Raw genomic sequence first — 17,379 nt, 5'->3', positions numbered from 1 at the left:
GCGTTTATCAACGATCTCGTGGATATTTTTGAAATTATTCCCACAGGATTAACAAAAATATTATAATTATTTCGCGAGAAAATTGCTATAAAGACAAAGAAGTATTCAGAACGGCGAAAAGTTTCTGTAAAAAGGCAAAATAGAAAAAGCAAGAAAAAAATGGAAAACATATAGATAAGAAACGAAGAGAAATGTGCGAGCGATTCATGCGACATTCAGCGCCCGTAACAGCTTTTATTGCTGGCCGTTCATTAAGCCGAGTTACTTTGCTCACGCGAGCGTATTGGATGAAGCAATTAAAGCATGCGCCAGTTTAAGATATAATTTATCTGTCTCGGAGTTACGTAAAGTTATATGTACGTTCGCGTCTACAATTCGCGCCCGTGAAGAACTTAATTGCATTTGCGCCATTACGACCTGATTGAAGCCGATATCGATACAAACCGATTCCAAGTCCTTAACTCGACTTGTGTGATTACGAGTGCAGCGCAGAAAACAATTTAAACAATTTAAATTTACGAATACTTTCACTCTCGATCTAACAAGGAAATGCAGAGAAGTGTTTACCTCTCCAATTTTAATGAACTTTTAACAACATATTGTATTCTAAATCACAAACATAAGGGACGCATATTTTTTTTATGTGCCCATGCGCAATTTTAGGGGATAAAACACTCTTTAAAAAAAAATCAATGATTGCTTTCTTTCGAAACGAAAACCATAAAAAATAGAAAAAAATTTTAATAAAAGTTGAATGATTTTAAGAGTATTATGCAACAATAGTAAAAAAAATTTTTTAATAACAAAATTTTATAAAAACATAAAAAAGTTTTTTCATCATTATTGTAAAGTACTTTTAAAACCATTTGACTTTCACCATGTTTTTATTTAAAATATTTTTCCTTGTTTTCTCCATTTCACAGTTTCGACAATATTCATTTAAAAAAAAACCGATATAATCGATTTTCTTCAAAGGGATGCGCGTTATCTTTTAAATGTGAACACAAAAAATATTTCGTATTTTATAATTCATATTAGACTAACAAGAATAAATCAATTGAGAGAAATAAACTATTTTTAGTAGTCAAATGTCACGTAATTGACAAACAATTTTAATAATTTTAATGTTAAAAAACATTTTAAAAGGGGGAAGGGGGATATTAATTTGATGCTAGTCTAAACATCTTAAGAACTGTAAATAATTTAATTTATTGCGAGAAGTATTACCTTAGGATTTGAACTCGAAGATTGAAAATCTTGCGTATTTTGTGCGCGCATTCGATCACCATTCGATTACCGAGGCTTCAGCAATATTTGTCGCAATAACAAATAACTAGTGAGAGAAAACTCTACTCTAGTTCTATTCAATGATTGCGTTTTAAGACCGAAAAAGATTTTGCTGCGTGGTTTGCAGAATTGGATGTGTATATATAAATTTACTTTGAAATAATCAAGCACTAACAATAAGATCGGCTTCGATTAAAAATAAATTTATTTTTTAAAATTGATTTTTTATTTTGGTCTAAACTACAACATATTAAATTTCATCAAAATCGGAAGTTAACACTTTTCCATGTTTTCTTGTAAGATATAGAGAATATCACGAAGCAAAGTGACGCCATTTCTTCAGTAAGAAACATAATTTTTTACGAGAGTTTTATTAATGCGGAGAGAGCTATGTTTCTTGCTGAAAAATGAAGAGATTTGTATAAATTTATTTCTACACAGTAGTTCCGGATTTAGGATAGAACTTGCAATTAAGATTGCGGATTGCGGAAATTCGTCATTTTGACATAAATGAACAGAGAAAGTTTGCCACCATTAATGACATAATTGGCATTACGTTTCCTATTGTCATTTGCTTTATTTACTTTTACTATATCAGACTAAATTAGAATTTTCTAAAGCAGTTAACCGGCTCTTGAATTACACGTTGTCGAGGAATTGTTTGAACGTTATTGAATTAAAGTCTCTCCTATAAACTTTTTCAGTTTGATTGTGCCTCTAAACAAACCAATGTAATACGACATATAAGAATTCTCTTAATCATTCTACGAATGAGATGTAAGATAATGAAAAGTAAACCCGAAAAAATTTTTACATGAGTTCTGACTTATTACAAATTTTTTTTCAATAGAGGAGAAGTACGGAACTCTCGATTATTATAAAAATTATATAGCTCATTTTCAATTTTTTTTATTTATAAATTTATGTAATAATGAAGATTATCATTTATTTCAATTTTATAAGTTTAAAACAGTGCTGGAATTTATTTGCAACTTTGAGCTGATTTTCAATTTGGTTTCCATCTCTTATCTCACCAATCCGTGCGCAATCTAGATGCATCGATATTTAGACGTTAATAAAGTTCTGGGAAGAATTTTTTCAGAATTTTTTCAGAATTTTTTAATATTGTATTTTCTTATGTTAGTATAAATAAGAAAATGCAATACTAAAAAATTGATAAAAAATTCTGAAAAAATTCTTAGAGTTGTATGAGAAGAAAATAAACAATTTTTGTCTCTTGCAATTTTTTTGTAAAGTTGATAGTTGAGAAGAAAATTATTGAAGACCAATATTTGGCAATTTTTAGTAATCAATATCTTGTTAGCTATTGTGAAAGTTGCAAAATAGTAGAAGACTTTTTGACTCAGTTTAGTCCGTTCTATCTGCTCAGTCAGCGTTGTCAGGTGAATTACGGGACACCCTACATAAAGAACTTCTTAATTCTTTTATTATAAAATTTAACTGTATGATATTTTAAAAATATTTTTCGGGATAATATCAAAATTTCTTCTTATATTATGTCAACTTTTTATATATTAACTTAAGTCAATAAAATATGATTAAATGAATTAAGTTATTAAAAGTATAAATATTGAATCAAGCTCGGGCTGGCGAGTACTCTATTATATGTGTGTACATACGTGTGTGTAGAGTTTTTATTAAGAAATTTCTCGGAAAACGTTCGCAACATATTTCATTTATATTATTTTCCGTTACAAAATACTCAAGTTTGAGAAGAAATTAGACTTTTTGGGATATTTCTAATATTTATTATACAATACTTATTGTTAGAATTTTTCATCTTTAATTTAATTTCTTAGCATGCATAGCCGATTTTTGAAATATCGCAAAACTTGTTTCTTTTATTCTCTAATATTTCTCTACAACTAATTTTGTTAATGTGAAGTATTCTTTATAAAAATAAAATTTATAAAATTAGTATGTTAAATAAAAAAAATTCGCATACAAAAATTTGCAAAAAAAAAAGAAAAAACGTATACAATGCAATATTATAATAATTGTATATAGAGGATGTCTTATTATAATATCTATTATTTACTTGGTATATGATCTTAATTTATTATAGGTGAAAAAAATCTGTATCAGTTTTGTATTCATTATAAATTTCTTTTAATAAGAAATACGGAACTTAATTATTAAAAAATTTATTTTAATTTGAACTTAAGAAGGTCCTCGCGTTTGATGAAATATGAGACAAGTCTATAATATACATGTAATACAAAAGTTAATAATATCAATAATATCTAGAAAAAATTTCATTTACTTTTACTGTACCATTTTGATATTTAATTATAAATTTATAGAATTTTACATTACAAGTTGAAGGTATAACCTTATTCTGTAGGTATTCTTTTTTAAATTGAGACACTTATAAGACAGCAATTTAAAAATCGTTATATAATTATAAAGTAAATACTTAAGTTTGTTCTCGTAAAATCTCATTTAAACTGACCGTACAGTTTACAAGAAATTTATATTTTTCCATGAAAAAAGCTAGAATATATGTCATGGACGATGCGTGTATCAAATGAGCATCTTACAACTCTTATTTTGTCATTTTGAAAATATTTAGTAACATATAAAATTAACAGTAATTATGTACAATGATATAAGATATTGTTAGTAACCTTTTTATTCTATTATTTTAATTGTTTTAGATATTATTAAGAATAAATTGTCTATTGACTATAGAAAGTAGCATGAGAACCTCCTTAAATTTTAATTCGCAAATTTATATAATATTAATGAAAGATCGTAATTTATCAAATTATTTAACATTTGAAATTCAAGAGAGAGCTAAATAATCAAAAAGTTGTAATAGACGTTGCTAAAGGATAATTGAAATATCGTTATTCCGATGCAGCGTCGTTTTTAAATTTTAATTCTGCGCGATAACCTTGCGTTTTCGTCGGGAAACGCGCTTGAGAATTTCACGTTTAATTAAATAAAGACTTTCCTTATAAGTTCTATTTTTGCCGTGGTGTTCCAACTGAATTTCGTTCACATTGCGCGGCAATGCCTTGCCTTTTAGGCACGGAGCGGTAACGGCAACAGTTCTGCTTTTGTTCGGAAGAGTTTCGACTAGTTTTGTTCGTAGAGCAGAGAGAAATGGTGTTACGTTTAGAGATTTTATCTCGTTTATCCCGATTTCCTCCGTGCAAGATGATGGTCGGGTCTGCGCCGTGGCGGTACATGCTACGGTTTTGCTGGAGTATGCAAAGCGAGTTCTTCCGCTTTCTACAGCGAAGTCGTGATCGCGATCATTAATAAAGCAGAAGATATCTCTTTTAGAATGTTTTTCTTTAGAATGTTTCCTTCGGATAATCGTAATCGAGCAAAATTTAATAATTCGCGCTAACTTCATTTCTGAACTATAACATAAGATTATTACCGATTTCGTACAAACACACGTGCAAATTTATTTCATGTAGCAATTATAAAAATGATGAAATGTACGATTTTTAATACGTGATAACTTACGTCTTCATTGACACGCTTGAGAATTTCACAGTTTAATTAAATAAAAATTTAAAGCAAGAAAAGTTGCTTTAGTTGCTTCTCATTCCTGCAAGAAGTCTTCATTCAAATGTTTTGAAAATACTGAATTATTTATAATTTTCGTTAATTGATTTAACTTTTATAAGATAAATGATTTAAAATATGCAAATTATTAGATGGGTCAGAACATCCCAAAATAAATTTTTATTTTATATGTTTTACTTTTTTTTATGAGTATATAATATTAAACTTACATTAGTTGTCTTTTAAAATAAAAGAATAACAAAAATAATGATCTTATTTTTGGACTTTCTGAGCAATACCTTTTATTTTCCTTTTTTAGGATGAAGTTAAAAAAGGCTGTCACCTTACCTACTCACTTAAAGATTAAAAAAAAGAACGATGTTTAAATAAAAACATTTATATAAATTTTCTAAATAATTTTTAAATAATTTTATAATGTTCTTTCTTCGTGATTATACTATCTCATTTGCTCAATTATCATGTTTTCTTATTTAAAATCAATTAAAACAGTAATCATACAATTACATTAGTTTATAAATTTGGTGCAAAAGACTTTATGAAGACTGTTTCTAAGATAATTTAATCCGATCTGTCGAAAATATTTTTCATTTTAGAAATGTTTAATTTTATTTTTTATATAACTTTGGATAGGTTTCTCGTATTAAAGTTTAATAATAGTCTCCTAACATGTTTTCGTCCGAATAATCCTGTTTCTTAATTATCATAAAATCCGTTTGGAAAGTTCATTTTGATCAACGCTTGACGCCCAAATCATTTGAAAAGAAATGTTGTATCTAAAAGATTGTCATATTACATCTTAAAAATGACTCTATTTTAAAATTCATATATTATCTTATAAAAATTTGAGCGTTCCAAAATACGTTTCAAAAAAGTTATTTTCTTCTCTTGCACTAAAAATTATTTAAAATTTATAAATTAGTGTTTTATTATATATTTCATTTTCTAGTCAGAAGAATCAGATGAACATATTTTCGTCTGTATAAAAATCGTTACTTATTATTTTATCTGTGAAAACATTTTTTTCGGAAACACTACTTTTTTAAATTGTTCAATAAAATAGCAAAAAGACGTGTCATTATAAAGAAAAAAGAATCTTTACTTTGTTTCTTGCGTATTGCGCTGATGATAAAATAAAGCTATTGAAGTATCTTTATCTTTGAAGTATCTTTACATTTGATTGTATGCTTTTTTATATACGGATCGTAGAATGGCAGGCAATAATCGAAACAGAACGCATTTAAATCGCATCCGCGCGTACTTTATTCGAAGATAATGTTTTCCGCTGCTATAAAAACGTAATGTTTCTACAGAGTGACGCACGACTTGTTGAGCACGCATCAGTGCGTATGCATAACTGCTCATATAAAACTACTTTTTTACAACGACGATTGTGGCGGAAGCTATAAAGAGGTTCGTCGTGCGATTTCAGTTAGATATCCTTAACCATTCCGAGGACTCTATTACGGTCGAATGGTATCGTGTAAATGTTGAAACTTTAAACCAGTTTTCTGTGAACAGTCGGTTGCAACGCATTCTGATCAACAATGTCGCCAATTTATCCGAATAATTGAAATGCTCGACTCGCGCTACCGAAACGACGTTTCATTTCGGAAATTCGACAATTTATATCATCGACTTCACAATCCTGAAAAAAACATATTCAGAAATAAAAACTAGTTATACCTAAAGCGTTTTTCACTAAAAAGACTCAACGAAATCAAAAAAGCAAAAAAAAAATAACGCGTGAAAATTTTTATCCTATTGATTGTATCGTATTGATTGTGTGTAATATTTGATAATATTTTTTCGTGTGTTTAAACCTCGTAAATAATTTAAAAGTAATTTCCAATATCTACACATTCAATTAAATTCAGATTTTTGTTTAAACTGTAAATTGATGTGTTGCTGTATTTATAAATATATATGTCATTTTTTGAGAAATTAATGTTGAAACTTTTTTATTTAATCTAAATTCAATTTATTTATGCACAGGACATTTACATCTGATTAATTATTATCAGTATTAATCGTTGTCGTAAAAAAAAATTTTAATTGTTTCCTTTAGTCTCCCAATTCAATTTAACTTTTCTATCAAAAAAAGCGTAAATAAATTTAAAGGTATAACGTTTGTAACAGGTACATGTTTGTAATTAATTATCAAACACCAATCGAATTTGATTACATCGCTGTGAAGCAGCTTGGCTTCCGTCGATTTACCTAACTTTTGTGCATCCGTGGAGTATCCGAAATGTAACGAAATAGAGTCCGACGAGAAGCAGGAGAGGCAAAGAGGTCCTTCTATCTCAGTGTCTCCCAATTTAATTTAGCTGTGAGCCTCTTTGGAATCCAAGGAAAAGTTGTGAAAGGTTTCATCCTACACTTTTATGTAAACTTGCAAAATTACATTCAAAACAAGTAAACAGTGACAACAGCCAAATAAGTTAGAATGATAGAGATTGCAACTTTGATATTTTAATTAGATTGAAAAAAATTAAAATGATTTAAGTAAGAATAAAATTAAAAATATTGCATATATTGTGTTGAGTATTTTCAGCTTTTTATATTATCGCTAATAATGTAATACCTGAATTATCATCAGTGTCATTTAATTTAATTTATAATTCTTATATAAAGTCTAATAGTAATTCTCCTTTATATTGATTTTACGAAATATCGTTTGGGAAACACTGTTCAAGTTGAATCGGAATTGCGGTTCAAAGGAGTAATCGGACAAACGAGATAGCCGGAAGTGTAGCCGGTGTGTCCGATGTATCTCAAAGCAGGAAATAAACGCGAGTTCTTCGGGACTTGCAAAACTCACTGGACACGAATTCGTGCCTGAGCAAGATGGCTAAGTTCATTTATGTAGGACGGCAACTATAGAGAAAGAAAATCTTCTATTCTCGCTTCTCATTCTTGCAAGCGAAGCAATCTTTATTCAAATGTCCGAAAAATACAACGAAATTATTTATGTTATATTAATTTTTGGTATATTAATTGTTTCTTTTTAAGAAAAAGGACGATTTTTATGTAAAAAACTTTATGAAGTTTTCTGAAAAATTTTTTAAGATAATTTTATAACTGTTATCAATTTTTTTTATTTATAAATAAATAAGGAGAATTATACTGGCAATGAGAGTTAAGCGCAATAAATGGAGCGCAACAAAATTATCAGCGGTGATTTATTATTCAATAAATAACAAACGTTTGGCAATATTCCGAGCCATCATCAGTAGATACATTACTTGTACATGTGATTAATTACAAAATCTCTAAAAATCCAAAATATAAAGTTAAAAAACGATAAGATATTTTACTGCATGTTTATTTCATTTTTTTATTTATGATTGCTTTATCCTGTTTGCTTAAGTAATTTTCATAATTTTCTTGTACATATTTAAAGTCAATAAAACGAAAATCATGTATATAATTAAAAACACATGGAAAGAACGAAGATTGTTTTGAAGTATTTAAAAATTTAACAAAATACAGAAAGTTAGATCTGAAAATAATTTTGTTGGACCATCGAAATAATTAAGAAACTCAAGCATGAAGAACAAAAAGTTTTGATATTTTAGCAATCAGCGTGAGCAACCTGCATGGTCCAAATTTTTTATATCAGTCTAAAGAAAAATCTTCATATATAGTTTAATTTTTAAATATTTCAGCAAAATCATTTTTTTCGTATAAAAAAAAATTTCAGAGTTTAGAATTATTTTAGTATTACACAAGTAAATGATTTATCATCACGTTATATCCTGTTCACTGTAATTTAATGAAAATGTTTCATTGAAAAACGTCGCTGTCAAGAGCTATCATTGTAAGAAGGTATAAGCTTGAGATGTCTCCAACGCAGTTTGAATGAAATAAGCGTGGTCATCCAAAATTCGACAATAACGTCGCCATTTTCATATATATCATATATATCATAAAATGTGTACGGATTTTAAAGTTCCAAGAAGGGTGACCAGAAGGATGACGAATATCTTCTTTACAAGCGAATTCTATAGAGATAGCCGGGAGAAAGATTTATATTCGTTGTATGGATCATCTCAAGCTTACAAAATACTCAAACACGACACAATTTATTTTCGATGTAGATTCATACTGAAGGAGATCAAAATCCGTGAAGAGTCCACTCTATCCTCTTTTTATTACACTTATATGGTTTCGAGAAAAAATGATTCGAAATTATTAAATATAAATTGAAGTCAAGAGATGATAAAGTGAACACTTGTAAATATATCTTCATGCTTAAAGCCGTTTATTTATTATAGTATATACAATAATTTTTTTTAAATAACTTTTTATATATTCGCATTAAGGCAAGATATTCTCATCTCCGTTTTGGTTCCATTTGATTGATAGGTAATAGCAGGATTAGTGACAAACACGTGGTGACAAAATAAATGTAAATTACAATTTCAAGATGCCTTGTTGCGTTGCAATAAATTGTTGCAGCAGATCCGAAAAAGATTGCAAATTATTCAGGTTTCCGGTGACAGCTATATGGATGTACTCACCGGAAACCTGAATAATTTGTAACCTTTTTCGGATCTGCTGCAACAATTTATTGCAATGCAACAAGGCATCTTGAAATTGCAATTTACATTTATTTTGTCACCATGTGTTTGTCACTAATTAATTAATTGTGATTTAGACGCAATGATTTCTGTACAATCTCTTATGAAGTCTGTAACTGATCGTCTGTATCGGATACTGAACACATATTTCGCACATTTATCTGAGGATTCCTCACAGCTGTGATCTATGCATTACAGCTGGCGTAATGTTAAAAGTAGTCTCATTAAAACTTAATAAGTATCGTAAAACACGAACGGCCATGCTTTAGAGTTAATTATTTTATTCCTTTATGTATGATCGATTTATTGTTTCTTCATTATTCGCCAGTAAACAAAATTATTATTATTATAGTTACACAATGATAAACATGGAGCTAGTTAATGAAAAGTAAATAAAAACTTTTATGCATAAAAAAGTGTAATCAAGTGAAGTATATATTTTTAGATTATATATTTTTAAAAACACATGAAAAGTTTTTATTTTTATAGAAAAATTAATGAAAAGCCATAATTATGTTTACACTTGCGTCAGTAAAAATCTTACGTTGTGTATGGATATTCAATATTATTTTGTATAGAAAAAAAGCACAAAGAACGAGAGAAAAAAATATACAAAAAAAATATACAAAACGCTGTTTTCTTCTCTCAATCTCGTATATATGAAAATTACAGCATAAAGGACCTGGAAGCACACATGTAAATGTTTAAGTTACACACAAGCAATGGTTAAACCTCACAATTTCTTTGACAAGTATTTCGCGAGATACTTGACATCTTAATGCTTTCACGAAAAGCAGTGCAACGTGAAGTTTGCTTAATGAATACATAATGTACATAAAGAGAAATCTGGTTTATGCATACATCATATTTGTGGTCATTGAAAATGTAGTTTGAAATGAGAACAAGTTAAAAAATGGCCACAGTGCGAACAGCAACATGGCAGTATACAACTTTGCTTGATTAAAGAGTGACATTTTACTGATTACAAAGGAAGTCAGTATATATTTTATACCAATATTACGGTAAAAGCTGTACTATCGCAAAGGGATTTAAGAATAAAATTTTTAATTAAAATATGTGTATTCATGAACGATATACAGTAATTGGCACCTATATATTTAATGTTAGATATAAAAACATTTCTATAAAAAATATTTCCTATGAAAAATATCGCCGTGTTTTGATACGTTTTGATACGTAATTCGATATTTGTACGATAAAAAGTTGGCGAATTGTAATAATTTAAACAGTTGCCTCTTCTGGCCGCATCGTAATATTGATACGAGTAATCCTTGCATTTGTCAACAAATTTACATAAAGACATTCTTGAAAAGTTTTGTGCGAACGAGTTTGTGGGATCACTCAAGGGAAGATGGAGGCTCCGCGATTAATCCGCTAAGAGCTACGACGGTTGCTTGCTACTCGAGCGGAAGAATGCTTCTTGCTTATGCCAATCGGCATTGACTGTTGGCGGAGAAATGGGTCAGACTGAAGAGCAACGGCCGGCAATCCGGAGAGTGCGTTTATCTCGATCGCGATAATTTGTCACCATAAATTCAAGAGGGTGCGAGGAGATAGCGTGACGTTTTTGCGACGTGGTACACATTGTTCTAGGATGGCGCGGAATTCAGTTAAGCGAATCGTGAACTTCTTGGAATACCTTGAATTAGTCGTCTGGCACATCAAGTTCAAATTGATATGCAAGATATTGAAAAGGGATTATATTGTTATGCGACGTATGGCTTGATTAGCATGTGATATTCGCTAAACGAACCGAACCAAATTTGAATTGAATGTCGAACCTCAAGAAGAATTTTAGCATTATTAAAGACTTTTGTTTATAGAACTAAAAAATTATTCTTGCGACATTAAAATACAAAGAAAAAGATCTCTCTAAATTTCTTAGAGTGAGACCTTACTCCAAAAGATTTAAAATACTGCCATCATTGAAAAAGAATAAAAACATTTGAACTCTCTTGGAGTGAGATTTTACTCCAAGAAATTTAGAGAAATATCAAAAGAATCTTTAAACGATTAGAATAAAATTTGAAGCTATTCATGAAAACATAAATTATTGAAAATTAATCTCCTGGAAGAAAATTTTTTTTTTATTTCGATTGTAGATCTACGAGTTATTTTAAATGGCATTTTTTTCTAGAGACATTTTTTGAAATAATAAATTTTACATTTTTTTAGTCACTCTAAAAGACTTACTATGAGAGATTACTTTAAAATAACTTGTATATTATATATATATATATATATATATGTATATATATATGTATATATATACATATATATGTATATATGTATATATGTGTGTTTTTTTGTGTTTAAAATTCTAAAAAAATTTTCTTAAAATGCAATAAATATATATCTTCGAGTGTTAAAGAGAGAGAAAGCAAAGATTCTGAGTGAGCGCAAAAAGTGCGAGCAGTTAATTTCTCTTAAACAGATATAAACGTGAACCTATTCTCACATTCTTTATACATCTAAGTAGAATTTACTAAACGTGCTTGCAATAAATATATAGCTATTATCGTAAATACTTAACTTATCGAATTGCGGTACCATTGTTGCAAAAATATGAGTGGTGGAATTAGGTGGAATTAGCTAGTCCTTCGCTGTGGAATTCAAGAAATGTTCGTAAATCAGTTTAGGTACGTCCTGTCGGACCTATCGTGCCAGGACGACGAGGATCGCGGCACGCCACGGGAGGCTCGACCCATTAACTTAGAAATATATAAGATCACGGAAGCATATCACGAAGTCGGAAAGTTATGCGATAGGCCGCTCACGAAGGTGCATGTGCCGCCGTCGGGAAGTTAAATTACGCGGGAGATTCTCGACTTTTATGTCGCGGCTCAATGAGAATTCTTTTATGTGCGAATCCAAGACTTGGCGATATCACTGCTAGTCAGGTTCACGAAGATAATCACGAAGACTCAAGACGAATAAAGATTCATCCGTGAAATTCCTATTCGAGATCTCGAGTTTTCGTGCACTCGTTATAAATGTTTTTATAAACTTGGTTGAAACATAATTTTTTCGCGTTCGTTCATTTGGCGTGATGCGTAAAATGTCATAAATTGCGATTAAATTGGAGAATTTTATTTATTTATTTATTTATTTTTAAATATAATAGCTCTCTCAGCTGAGTTGTTTAGTTTTATATATATTATAACAAACTCGACTAATCTACTGTGATTGTTTTTTTGCAAACATCCATCATCATGTTGCAAGCAATTATGAAATTATTACTTTTATTGTTATTTACGTAAAATGAAAATAATTGCAAGCATGCGAAATATTACAAAAGTTGTTAATTTAATTTACAAACATTAATATTTACATTTATAATAAATACACAATTTTACGCAGATTTTATTTAAAAAAAAAAGCGTACATTTATCGTTTTACATTTATTTATTTACAGTTAAATGTGTCAAGTGTTATTACAAACAAATGTCATTTTTTCTCACACCATTAAATATTATGTCATAATTGTTATTAGTGGCATGAAATCAAATTCGTGTAAACCTGTCAAACGAACTGCTTTTCGAAGTGGCCTTTAATGATACTTTATGGCATTAATTAATATCTAATGACACATCAGCTTATAATCGGCTCAACAATATTATACGAGGTATTACTGTGGACGATCTATGATCATGTTTCAATATAATTGGTAGGAAACTTGGTGGATATACCGCAGGACATTTCTTGGATAGCTAAAAGATCGTTAATTATAATTAATTGCTTAATTGCTTGCGCACGGTATAGTTCACAAATGCGAGTCGCTCTTCGTAGCCGACATCCTTAATTTTACATTACGTAACTTTATATAACACGAGACGGCAAAGCACATATCGGATATTATTCACGACGTTCTAAAGTACGGAGTGCTATGTAAACGACCGAAGTAAAGATCTGTATGTATACCGAGGGAGAATAAACCGCCATATTGTATCTCTGTTATTTACTAACTGTGAGTGAAATAATGTAATAGGCGCTAAGCTTTCTTTCAAGCTTGATTAACTTGGAGAGCCGGGAATTGGCGGCTGTACTGCTTCAAATTGCTCAAATAACTTACCTGTTCCTCGTTCTTAGCATAGTGCTGGTTGGCCCATGGAGACCGCGCTATATATTGCATTTTGTGGATTATAACTTTCTTCTCTTCAATCTAACTTATAATTCTATCCATATTCTAAGAGTTGTGAAAGTGATAGTCCTTATTAATATTACCGTGTTTAAAACAATAAAAATAAGATACTTAGAATAAAATTTAAAATGGAATAATGAAAGATTACGAGTCAAGCTAGATTTTCAAAAAAGTTTCTCTAAAGTTTCACCATGAGTGAAAAATGTCATATTCGATCAAAGCGATTTTTCATTTAATATTTGTTGTCAATTTATACAATTTCTAGTTCAAGCAAATTGTGTGTCAATTATTTGTTGGTTTTCAAACATAATCCTAAATCGACACTGGAGTAATATCACGAATTAAATTGACGAACAATTTAATGTTATTGATGCTAAGCCTTTTAAATAAACATCTTTTAAAAACCTGTATATAAATAAATTTAGTTTATTATTAATTGTTATATAAACTGTAACATTAGCTTGGCTTGTAATCCTTTATTATTTTATTTTAAATTATCTTTGCTTGAAACGTGCATCTCTTTTATAAACGCAAATGTAAAAAAGCTATCTCCGCTACAAATTGTTTTATTCTGTTAAATATCAAAGAAACAATGATGAATTCAATCTCTTTAATTAAATAACATTTTGTTATTTTTAATTTCCATACGTGTCAAAATGTAAATCAATTTATTTCTGTGGTTAATTTCGAAATAAACAATGTCCATGTTAACGCACATGTTTACTTTGTAAATAATAAATTAAATTTGAAGCAAATTTAATTTTCTTGAATTAAATTGTTTAACTCCATTGTTTTAACTAAATTAACAACATATTGAATAAAAATAGTAGCGATCTAAAAATAAATAAAAATAACTCAAATTGGGTATGATTTGATATTACGAATTTTTTTTTAACAGTATATCAAACAGTTTTATTGAATTTAATAGCATAAATACAATTTAATTTTGCGGAGAACCATGCAGTGAAATATACATTTTTATTAATCGCTATTAACGTAATCGCTGTACGTCGTCCTTAAGCCAGACAACTTCATAAAACTCATTTATATCGACAAAAGATTATTGGTTTTTCCCATAATTTCGCGCTCACACGTATATCCATTTATCTCAGACTTTACCCTACAATGTCTCTAAAGGCAGATTGCAGGATATTACTTTGCTGACTTCGTGATCTCCTTTTACTTCCCACTTAACGTGCAATTCGTGAGTTCCAACTGTGCCTGAAAGGAACGCAAAGGCTCATTTCATTCCGGACGCTGTCGGGTAGCCTGAAGTAGCAGCGCATTTCGCTATCCCGATGCCGGTATTACACGTCAGGTCAGACGTTACAGATGGGCAATTAAAGTGTTACAACCTACCCCCCATGAAGTGCTTAGCGAGATGCGAGATGTTTACTGTAACGATGGCCGTCTGTTCTTCTTTTTTTTTTATGTAGTTCAACAACCTTATCAGCGGGCTATTTAACTCAATTGACGTCCAATTAAGGATTTAACAATCTTGTAAGAATGGCTGCCTCGCCCATTGCCGGTAACAATTAACATTTAAAACGTCTATCGCTTCCACAGTAAAAGATATTCGTCTCTCAATACTTGAAGAGCAAATTTCATCCAAGTTGTTCTCCATTTTGTAACAACCTCGTATTTGTTTGTGGAACAGCATATAATGGTAAATACAATTACCTTGTTCCATCGAAGACCTGCATAAAATTAACAAATAGATTGACGAATCACCATGAATGATTTCCTTCTCTCCGTGATTTCCTCGTTACTCCTAGTCGACCGATGTGAAGTGCCGTAGCACGCGAAACGGTAGGTCTATGCACATCAGTCAAAAGTCATGACGTGTAGCGGCAACAAGCGTGCAATTACTCGACGAAACAAGAAAGTGTTTCAGTCCATCGGGTGTAAAATGCGAGGAGAAGTTTAAAGAGAAGCGGCACCGACCGCCTCGATTAGAGTGAACGCCACGCGTTTGCGCGGGCAAATAAACGGTTAAATTATACATTGTTAAACGACAGACAGGCTGAAACGGCGCACGGTGGTGGTCTATTTTTGAAGGTGGCTGCGCGCGGAAGAAGAAGAAAGCTTCTTGAATAAAACATATCTACCACCGGCATGTCCCGGAGTCTTTACTCATCCCTTCGCCTCATAGCCTCCTACATCTTCTTCTCCGCCTCCTCTTTTTTCATCCGTTGTACCGTTAAATATCCGTCCGTTCTTGGCGAGGTCATCCGGGTGACGCCACAATAGTAACTCGTTAATGGTAATAAAGTAAATGTGTTGCACCCGAGAAACTTGGTGAATGAAGTTTACTTTCGTGGTCGAGGAATGTCCGAAAGTGCAATTTCCAAAAGTCATTCCGCAGACGTTGGTATTTAACGTACGTAAGATCATGTAATTTTCTTAATCCTCCGGAGCTGACAGTGATTCCATATTGGATTTACTTAATTATAAATTTTTCAAAATGTTAAAAATGTTAAACAATTTAATTTTTTTATGTTACTGCAAAGGAATCGCCAATCATATGAAAAAAGTGATTTTAGATGCTGATCAAAAGTTCCGATACACCCATAAAAGATGGACAGATTTTGCTGTATGTAATTCCATCTGAAAATTACTATTTTGAATTTAATCATACAATGTTAGATATCAAAAGAGTAATCCAATCCTTTTAAATTAAATAGCATTTTATTATTTTTAACTTCTATATGTCAAAACGTCAATCAATCCATTTCTATCAAATCAATCCATTTTACTAAATATAATATATTTTCTTGAGTTAAATTGTTTAACTTTATTATTTTAATTAAATTAACAACATATTGAATAGAAGCGACAACCCGTAGAAATGATTAAAAATAATTCAAATTCGATATAATTTGAAGAATTTAATAATGCAGTATATTGAAAGGAATTGGTATTACAGTTTTTTAAATATTGTATAAGCATTTATTCAATTAAATACATACATAACTATACGTTCCATTATTGAGTAGATTTATGTAACCATATAAGGAATGATGTAGATGTATACATATCGATATATGTATCTGTCTCGATGACTATTTCATTAGTAATAGTATATCTGACGTTATTATGTATGAATGCACGTATAATTATATATATATATATACATATAAATAAAACTAACAACAAAAATGGAATATATTTTACAATAATAAACGATTTATTAAAATTGTTATATATGTGAATACACACAAGTAAAAATTTAATGTCTACGGTCGAAGCTGAATCTTAGATGCTTTTTAAATATATTTTATTACAATATGTTTGAAAGTTATTTTGAGTCTAACCAAAATAAAAATTTTTATCTACAGTACTTTATCTAGTTTTGATAAATCGTTTATTGTTGTGAAATATATTCCATTTTATTGTTAATTATGTTTATTGAAAATTTTTGAACAGCATTTATAAATTACAAAATATCACAATTTCCAATTTGACTAAAACTATTTTTTCTTATAATTAGCTAAATTGTTTGGATTCTTATTCAAATATATTGACAAGATAAATTTTTGGTTGAAACATGAACATAGCATAAAATTCTAATCATATTAATTAAAATTCTAGTTACATAAAATTATAATAGGTTCAATCTGAAATTTCTGATTTGTCTAGTTTCAATAAGAATTCCAATTAATACAATTAGATTCTTTTTCCAATGTAATATTCACTCTTTTTTACACGAGTTATGTCATTTTGATTCGTCGAAATTAATTAGTACCTCTTATCTTTTAATTAACATAAATTAAATTGATTTTA

At 29.8% G+C, this 17,379-nt stretch overlaps 1 protein-coding gene across 2 annotated transcripts in view; it reads left to right on the top strand.

Moving 5' to 3' along the window:
* Window positions 1-17,379, top strand: part of LOC105150895 (alkaline phosphatase) — a 222,590-nt gene that overhangs the window by 190,232 nt on the left and 14,979 nt on the right. The window lies entirely within an intron of this gene.

The sequence above is a fragment of the Acromyrmex echinatior genome, chromosome 13, assembly GCF_024713525.1.
Source record: "Acromyrmex echinatior isolate Ae372 chromosome 13, ASM2471352v2, whole genome shotgun sequence".
Taxonomy (NCBI): domain Eukaryota; kingdom Metazoa; phylum Arthropoda; class Insecta; order Hymenoptera; family Formicidae; genus Acromyrmex; species Acromyrmex echinatior.
Note: the sequence above shows the minus strand (reverse complement) of the source record. Positions and strands in the feature narration are given on the sequence as shown.